The sequence below is a fragment of the Anomaloglossus baeobatrachus genome, chromosome 3 (genome assembly GCF_048569485.1).
Source record: "Anomaloglossus baeobatrachus isolate aAnoBae1 chromosome 3, aAnoBae1.hap1, whole genome shotgun sequence".
NCBI classification, from domain to species: domain Eukaryota; kingdom Metazoa; phylum Chordata; class Amphibia; order Anura; family Aromobatidae; genus Anomaloglossus; species Anomaloglossus baeobatrachus.
Genome location: NC_134355.1, coordinates 595,110,695 through 595,119,646, shown reverse-complemented (window position 1 = coordinate 595,119,646; position 8,952 = coordinate 595,110,695). Strand labels below are relative to the sequence as shown.

The following is an 8,952-nucleotide window of genomic DNA, read 5'->3' as shown; positions in this document are numbered from 1 at the left end:
CAGGGAGTAACGTGCACCTTTATAGAAAGTAGCACAGGCACTGCTTAAGGGGCTAATTTTAGGTTAGAAGGTGCAAGGTACTTAAGTTTGTCACCTGCTACAATCCCGGTCACTGCCCTGGGTGTGGTACCTGGCATCCGCCTTGCAGTGGGAGCTTAGTTAAGCACCTCCTACAAAAGGGTAAGCCCGGGTTCCATCTGTGGTCCAGTGGGTCCAATAATCTTACTCTCTGCCCCTACCCCGGCCCGAGTGTTACAGACAGTTACACTTTAGCTAGTATTTGACTACTCTTAGATTTCTGTGAGGTCAGTGTACTATGCTGCAGTAACATTCTAAAATGTCTCTGTATTGTAGAGCAACAGCCCAAGATCATGCAGCTACGAGAGCACAGAGCTTGTTGTCAAACAAAGTGGAGCTTAGTAAAGAGAAGGCAGAGATGGTTTGTTACCATCTCTGCCTTCCTGATCACTTTATACACAGAGCTAAATAGGTAATAGGTAGCGCTAATGACGCTTCCTCCTCCTCCAGTAGTCATGTGATCGTTGGGTCTAGGCAGAAAACAGGAGCTGGTACAGGTAAAATGTGGTGAAAAAAGGAGTTCAAATGTAGAAATGCCCCTCAAATGTCTTTTACGACCTTATTGGGGGGCGGGGGGCACTTAATATGTGAAAAATAACTAAATAAAAAATACATAAATAAAAAACAAGTTAAAACAAATAAAGAAAAAAAATATGTTCGATATATAAAAATAGTGGTTACAGAAAGGGGAACGGATTTTAAAATGTATGTCAGTGGTCCTCCGTGGTCAAAAGGAAATCGGAAAAACAGACTCGTGTTTCCTTTATCTTCCCACCGATATTGCCCGATATCAGCAAAAAAGAGACTATGACAATGACATAAAAACTATGCAAAAATTATTTGACTATTCTAATGAAAAGATTTTTTTTACAGCTCTTTAAACCGCATCTAGGAAAAAAACATGAATGAAGCTAAACCGTCTTGAACTGGTTAAATACACGGCTCATTGATGGTCATCCAAGACGACTTGAAAGCAGAATTTTAATGATTGAGGAAAAAATACGGCATTGCCAGGGTTAAGCTGAAAATGCACAAGAAAACTATTAAGAAACATAACATTTCTGCGCACATTTAGACAATATGAGAGCAAACAGCTTATGACAGGCGTGCCAGATGCCCCCAAGCTCCAGCGCTCATGCGCACTTGCTCCTGCTCCTACTCATGCAGCTCTATAGCTTATCACAGTCCCCCTCCAGCTGCAACCTCCGTCCCTATTTCCTCTCTTGTATGTTTGACAAATGCAATCTGAGCGAAGAGCAGGAGAGGCAGGCTAAGGAGGGGGAGGCAGGAGGTGGGGAGAGCTCACTGCCCTGATACAAGCACTATTTTCCTGCAGATCCCAGTGGACATATAGGGAGAACAGTGCTGGATTTTCCTTCCCACTGTGCTGGACCATACAAAATACCAAGAAAAGATAAGAAAGTCAACTGAAGATGTGCTCATCCCAAGGCAAGAGAATTATTTGCCTGTGAGGCAGTGCACTCCACTTGCTACAACAAGAGGTAATGGCTCCTTAGTGTATGCTTGCAGATGAATGGGATTTCCATTGAGGATTGCAAAGAGGGAGGCGATGGGCACTGTGCCTTCATGGCGATATTAGTGCAGATGATGAAATGAGTGGTGCCTTGGCTTCTCGTCAAGGATTTTCTTCTTGGCAAGAGTAAACCTATGAATTGCCACCAAGAAGATATACATTAGGCAATAGATTGGCTTCAGGGAAAGAGACTTGAGCTGTGTCCTTGGAATTTTATTACTCTGCTGTCCATGGTGCTGAACCTCTCATTCTGGTGACCTGGTGTCCTACACCCTACCTCATCTCAGATGTGCCTGTAGGTTTTCATATCTGGTATATATACTGTATATATGGCTGTAGGTCTTGGAACTGTTTGCAGAGATGAGACTTGAGCTGTGCCCTTGGTGCTTTGATGGCATTGCTGACCGTGGTGCTGAAATGCCTCTTTATTAGGACCTTTGATGCGTGTCTTCCACCTCACTTCATTGCGGTTGGGTTGTCTTGGTCTACTTAGTCTTTCAGGCTTGTAAAATGCGTATTTGAAAGTCGCCAAAAGTGAGAAGTAATAGTATATTTTGGAGCCCTGGTGCATTCCCTATTCGGGTTTGTGAATGTCAATGATCTTTTTTGTTAAGCAGGGTACCCCCAATACTATGCTATTTCCAGCACGAGGAGTGCATAATAATGAGAAAAAATAAATAAATATATATATATATATATATATACATATATACACGTCACATATCTGTCTCTCTCTATATTATACTATATTTTATGTATATATATATATATACAGTAAAGATATATACCGTATATATATATATGTATATATACAGTATATACCCACAGTATATGATATATAGTACACAGTATATATCCACATATATATGTATACTGTATATAAAAATATATCTTTATATATATATATATATATATATATATATATACACACACACATCTAAATATACACACAGTATATATTACATATACTTTTTTATATATATATATATATATATATATATATATATATATATATATATATATATATATATGTGTGTGTGTGTGTGTGTGTGTGTGTGTGTGTGTATATATATATATCCCGCCAACATATTCCGCAGCACTTTCCAATTAGATTATAGTTGGCTATGTTTGGAGGTTCTTAAATAAATGTAATTTTTCATACTGTAACTTATTTATTCATTTCATATTTATTTGTAACATTTATTTATTCCTCTGATTGAAAGTAAATATATGAACACAATGTATTTATTATAGGAAATCATCTTTCTAATCCCCCTTAGTGGCTTCTGCGTTTCAGTTAGTTTTTAATGTATTACTGTTTATTTTTTTCCAGTCTGTAAAATATGGATGAAGACATAATTGGAATGTATTCTCCATGCAGTTTTGCTGTCATTTCGAATGCCCTGAGTATAGCAAATGAGGCAATAAACTAGGGCTGGCATTTGTATATTCAGTTAGAAACAGCCCCTGGGAACCGAGATATAATCATAGTAATAACTGCATATCCTTAAGATTGTGGATTGAGTTTGATCTAACAATGAAACCATCAAAGAACCAATTTAGCATATTTCTAGGGGAAAAATAAATGATGTAGACAGAACGTTAGGACCATTCAGTCCTCACTGACTGGAGCATCTGAGAACTACATGGAAGATGATTCTGAAGACTGCAGAATTCTATATTCTACATGACACTAAATTATAGAGAACATAGTCCAACAGGCTTGATGCTGGGGCTTAAAGGCCAAAAACATTATCATTGAAAAATGATAATGAATTGATAAGAAAAAAAGTCAAACATACAAAAATACAAATTGTATCTAAGCCATTAAATCTGTTTGCAGAGAGACACCGGATGTCATCTGCTTCCTCATCATCCTCATGATTATTTGTCTATGCCCAACTGCAGATATGACAACGACCAACAGTCGCAGTAATGGAAAAAAACTAAACTGTTTGCTGTGGCGGTTCAGAAAATTCGTTAGTTTTCTTTGTAACCTATATTGACATTCATTACTTTGGGTATTTTGTAGTCGTAAAATGATTATTGACGCAGAAGAATCAAATATGAAAAATGAGTAAAAAGTGGAAATTCAGTTAAATAAGTCATTTTCAGTGCTTTTTTTTTAATTAAACATTTACATAGTTACATAGGTTGAAAAAAAGACCTAGGTCCATCTGGTTCAACCTTCCTCCACCAGTTCTACATTTTCCCATTAAGTCAGTTTTAACCAACAATGTTGTGTACTGAGGAAATCATCCAGCCCTTTTTTTTAAAGCTGTTATAGTATCTGCCATTACTACCTCTTGTGGTCGGCATTCCCCAGTCTGACTGCTCTAACTGTAAAGAACCCTTTCCTATTTAGCTGTCGGAATCGCTTTTTTTCCACTCGCAGTGAGTGCCCCCTGGTCCTTAGTATTGTCTTTGGAAGAAATAAGTCATGTGCCAGTCCTTTATATTGACCACACATGTATTTATACATATAAATGAGATCTCCTCTGAGAGGTCTTTTTTCTACGCTAAACATATCTAACTTTTCCAACCTCTCATCATATGTGAGGCTTCCATTCCTTGTAGTAGTCTAGTTGCCTGCCTTTGAACTGACTCTAATTTTTGAATGTCCTTTTTAAAATGTGGAGCCCAAAACTGGATCCCATATTCCAGATGTGGCCTTACAAGTGATTTATAGAGGGGTAACAATACGTTGGGATCCCGGGATCTAATCTCTCTTTTTATACACCCTAAAATCTTGTTTGCTTTAGCAGCTGCTGCCTGACATTGAGTGCAGCTGTTCAGCTTATTTGTAATGAGAATACCCAAGTCCTTCTCCTGTTCTGTAGTCCCGAGTTTACTTCCATTTAATGTATACATAGCTATAGGATTACTCCGTCCTAGATGCATTACTTTACATTTATCAACATTAAATCTCATTGCCAAGTATCTGCCCATTCTGACATCTTATCCAGATTTAACTGCACTTATCGCACAGATATTTTTAGAACTTTGCTATAACTTCCACTTTTGCACAATCTCAGTTTGTCCAGATCATATTTCAAGTATAAAGAGCACTTTACATGCTGCGATATCGGTATCGATATCGCTAGCAAGCGTACCCGCCTCCGTCGGTTGTGCGACACGGGAAAATCGCTACCCGTGGTGCACAACATTGCTTACCCCGTCACACGGACTTACCTTCCCTGCGACATCGCTCTGGCTGGCAAACCGCCTTCTTTCTAAGGGGGCGGTTCGTGCGGCGTCACAGCGACGTCACACGGCAGCCGTCCAATAGAAGCGGAGGGGCGGAGATGAGCGGGCGGAAGATCCCGCCCACCTGCTTCCTTCCTCATTGCCGGTGGACACAGGAGATGTTCGTGTGATGCCCTGGACTAGCCAGGTAGTCACAGGTAGACCCCCGCACTACACCTGTCCCCCAAAAAGGTGTCATCAGCCAACCATTAAAACCTAGTCACCTCTCTCAGGGCTTGATGTACACACCAGGGGGCAGAGCCAGGCGGTTGGCCACGCCCACCGAGGAATTCAGAGGGCCTGAGGCAGGAAACACAGTGAGTAGTTGTAGTGAGAGGAGTTGAGGAGTGAGGAGTCTGACAGGTGCCGGGGTTGGAGCCCGGGCACCTTTGGCTAGGAGGCAAACGGTGGCCTTAGCCTTCAGGAGCCGGGAAGATGGCTCGGTTTGAACCATGGTGGACCGGGACAGCGTAGTGGCCCGCCGGTACCGACCCGGGGAACCGACTCGGAAACCGGAGCACACAGGGGGGTACTCAGACCCTGAAACGAGGTCCAGAATCCACTGGACTGAGTTAATTAACTGATTGCGGTCTGGACTATAGGTCCTTTCCCACCCAAGTTCTGACTGAAGACAACAGCCCAACGAGGGGGATAGAAAGACACCGCACAGGCAGAGAGATCCCACGGGCCAGCGTCTGCGGGCAAAAGGGCTCTCGCGACATACACAAAGCCGGGGAGCGGACCCCCGTTGCTGAAGTGCAGGCAGTCCACAGTTACACAACATGGTGCAGGAGAAAGGCCAAGACCACCGAACCGGGTGGGGGACCAGACGCAGCCGGCTGCGGGCACCAACCACCATCAACTTGGTTTACCAGAGACTTGTGTGTGTCAATAACAGTGAGTACAACAGTGCCATCCGGCCGCGCACCGCCCTGCACCTTCCAGCTACCCCCAACGGGTCCCGGGGCCACCATCCCTGCCCACGGAGGGGTTAACAACTTGCTGTACTACCATCTCCCCCGGGTGTCCCGTAACTGCAGCGGTGGTGTCTACCTTCACCACATCCCGTTGGTGGCATCACGAACTGAAGCACAGCTCTGGCCGTGCACCTACCTAACCCCCACCAAAAGCGCCAGCATCCCCTTTCAGAGCGAAGTCACCCCGGGTCCGGAGGCTCTCGAGCCACCCACCAACGAGCCCGGACCCGAGCGTCTTGGCTGCAGCCGAGCGCAGGGCGGTACATTCGTCGCTCCTGCTGTGTCACACACAGCGATGTGTGCTGCCGAAGGAACAACGAACAACATCATACCTGCAGCAGCGACGATATTAAGGAAAGGAGCGACGTGTCAACGATCAGCGATTTTTGACGCTTTTGCGATTGTTGATCGTTGCTCCTTGGTGTCACATGCTGCGATGTCGCTAACGGCTCCGGACGTGTGTCACTTACGACGTGACCCCGACTATATATCATTAGCGATGTCGCAGCGTGTAAAGCCCCCTTAAGCCCTCCCTTTGCTTCACTCTAAATAATTTGCCATATTATTAAAACTTAACTGTACCCTAATCCACCATATCACCAAAACTACTGACAGGTGAAGGGAGCGACAAGAAGATTGCTAGAAACTATTAGGCTATGTGCCCACGGGAGCTCTCACCTGCGGATAGATCTGCAAGTTTGTCCGCAGGTTTCCCGCAGCAGCTCCACGGAATCCGCAGCTATACATACCTGCGGGATTCCAGCAAAATATCTGCAGAAAACATGCAGACGTTCGTGCAACTTACCTGCGGAAGTCCTGGCCTCTATCTCCATAGTGGAGGGATGGGATTTCCGCAGGAATAATTGATATGCAGTTACGTGTGGCTGCGGGACATCCGCAGCATATTCCGCAGACGCACATACCGCAGCATGGACACAGCACTCCCCATGTCCCATAGGTTAACATGGGGAGTGTCTGTACTTGCTAAAGGGTGCTTTACACGCTGCGACATCGCTAACGATATATTGTCGGGGTCACGGTGTTTGTGGCGCACATCTGGCGCCGTTAGCAACATCGCAGCGTGTCACAGCTAGGAGCGACGATCAACGATCGCAAAAACGTCAAAAATCGCTGATCATTGACACGTCGCTCCTTTTCATAATATCGTTGGTGGTGCATGCCGCTGGTTGTTCGTCGTTCCTGCGGCATCACACATCGCTATGTGTGACACCGCAGGAACGACAAACATCTCCTTACTTGCGTCCACCGGCAATGAGGAAGGAAGGAGGTGGGCGGGATGTTCCGGCCGCTCATCTCCGCCCCTCCGCTTCTATTGGACGGCTGCCGTGTGATGTCGCTGTTACACCTCACGAACCGCCCCCTTAGAAAGGAGGCGGTTTGTCGGCCACAGCGACATCGCAGGGAAGATAAGTCCGTGTGACAGGTGTAAGCGATGTTGTGCGCCACGGACAGCGATTTACCCGTGTCGCACAACCGACGGAGGCGGGTAAGCTTGCTAGCGATATCGATAGCGATATCGCAGCGTGTAAAGTGCCCTTTAAACCTGCGGATTTATCTAGAAAATCCAGATAATTCCACAGGTTTTCTGCTGCAAAATCCACGGGTACAGAGTCCCGTGGACACATAGCCTTACTGCTGTCTATGATCAGAGCTAGCTGTGTAGCGCCAGACCGATAAGTGTGTCCATACCGGCTATTGTCTACTGCCAAAACCCCTAAAATGGTCAGATATGCATCAGAAATATTGGTAGATGGTGGCCCAGACTAATGTAATGCATAATTTTTCCATCATTTCAGCACTGCTATAGGAGGTAAGGATTGATTATTTTTATTTTTGATTGGAGCAAGCCCTGTATTGGCTAGGTCCTCGTGGGCTGCCCACCTGGGAAAGACATTGCATCAGAATGCATGTGAAGAGGGCGCACTGGGGAGGCCGTGTGATGATGGAGGCAAACTTTTGCTGGGAAACCTTGTTTTCTGCCATACATGTGAATGTCATTTGTCTTGTACCATCTTCCTAAATATTGTTGCAGACTTCTCATACACGCAGGGGGGTGCTCACACATGCAGGGGGTGCACATACATGCAGGGGGATGCTCATACACGCGTGAGGGTGCTCATACACGTGTGGGGTGCACATACATGCGGGGGGTGCACATACAAACGTGGGGGTGCTCATACACGTAGGGGGTGATCATACACGCATGGGGGTGCTCATACACACGGGGGGTGCACATACATGCAGGGGGTGCACATACACACAGTGGGTGCTCATACACGCATGGGGGTGCTCATACACGCAGAGGGGTGTCACACATGCAGGGGGTTCATATATATGGAGGGGGGATGCTCATACACGCGTGGGGGTGCTCATACACTTGTGGGGTGCACATACATGCGGGGGTGCACATACACTCAGGGGTGCACATACACGTGGGTGTGCTCATATACGTGGGGGGTGCACATACATGCAGGAGGTGCACAGACACACAGGGGGTGCTCATACATGCAGGGGTTGCTCGTACACGCATGGGGGTGCTCACACATGCAGGGGATGCACATACATGCAGGGGGTACCCATACATGCATGTTGGTGCTCATACATGCATGGGGGTGCTCATACATGCATGGGGGTGCTCATACACGCGGGGTTGCTCATACATGCGGGCCACATTTGCTCTAAGAGTGAGTGCCGTCCATTACAAGCTAGGGAAGTCTCTAAGACGCAAATTAAAGAGCTGTAATGGTGCACCCAACTCATGGTAACACCATGGGTTACCGAAACCCCCTTATTTGTGTATAGATTAAAAGTTATTTTCACGGGCATGTACCAGTAAGTGATAGAGTGCTTGTATGGGTAACCGAAGTCCCCTCATTTGTGTATAGATTAAAAGTTATTTTCACAGGCATATATCGGTAAGTGATAGAGTGCTAGTATGGGTTTTATATGAGCAATGCCCCCTTTATCACTGTGTAGTTAAATGGCTCGCTCCCACCACTGTATAACTTGGATGTGTGCTATTGGATTTTTTATCGGATAGCATTCAGATCAATGTTATTTAATGGGGCAGTGCTGAAGACTGATTTTATTTACTGA

General features: G+C 45.4%; 1 protein-coding gene across 1 annotated transcript in view; it reads left to right on the top strand.

The window, feature by feature from the left end:
• The first annotated feature begins 1,266 nt into the window (after positions 1-1,266).
• The window catches only part of SLC35G2 (solute carrier family 35 member G2), a 96,202-nt gene continuing 88,516 nt past the window's right edge, over positions 1,267-8,952 (top strand). The window contains exon 1 of the mRNA XM_075338732.1: positions 1,267-1,580. The gene's annotated coding sequence lies outside the window, so the exon portion shown is untranslated. The remainder of the gene's footprint in view (positions 1,581-8,952) is intronic.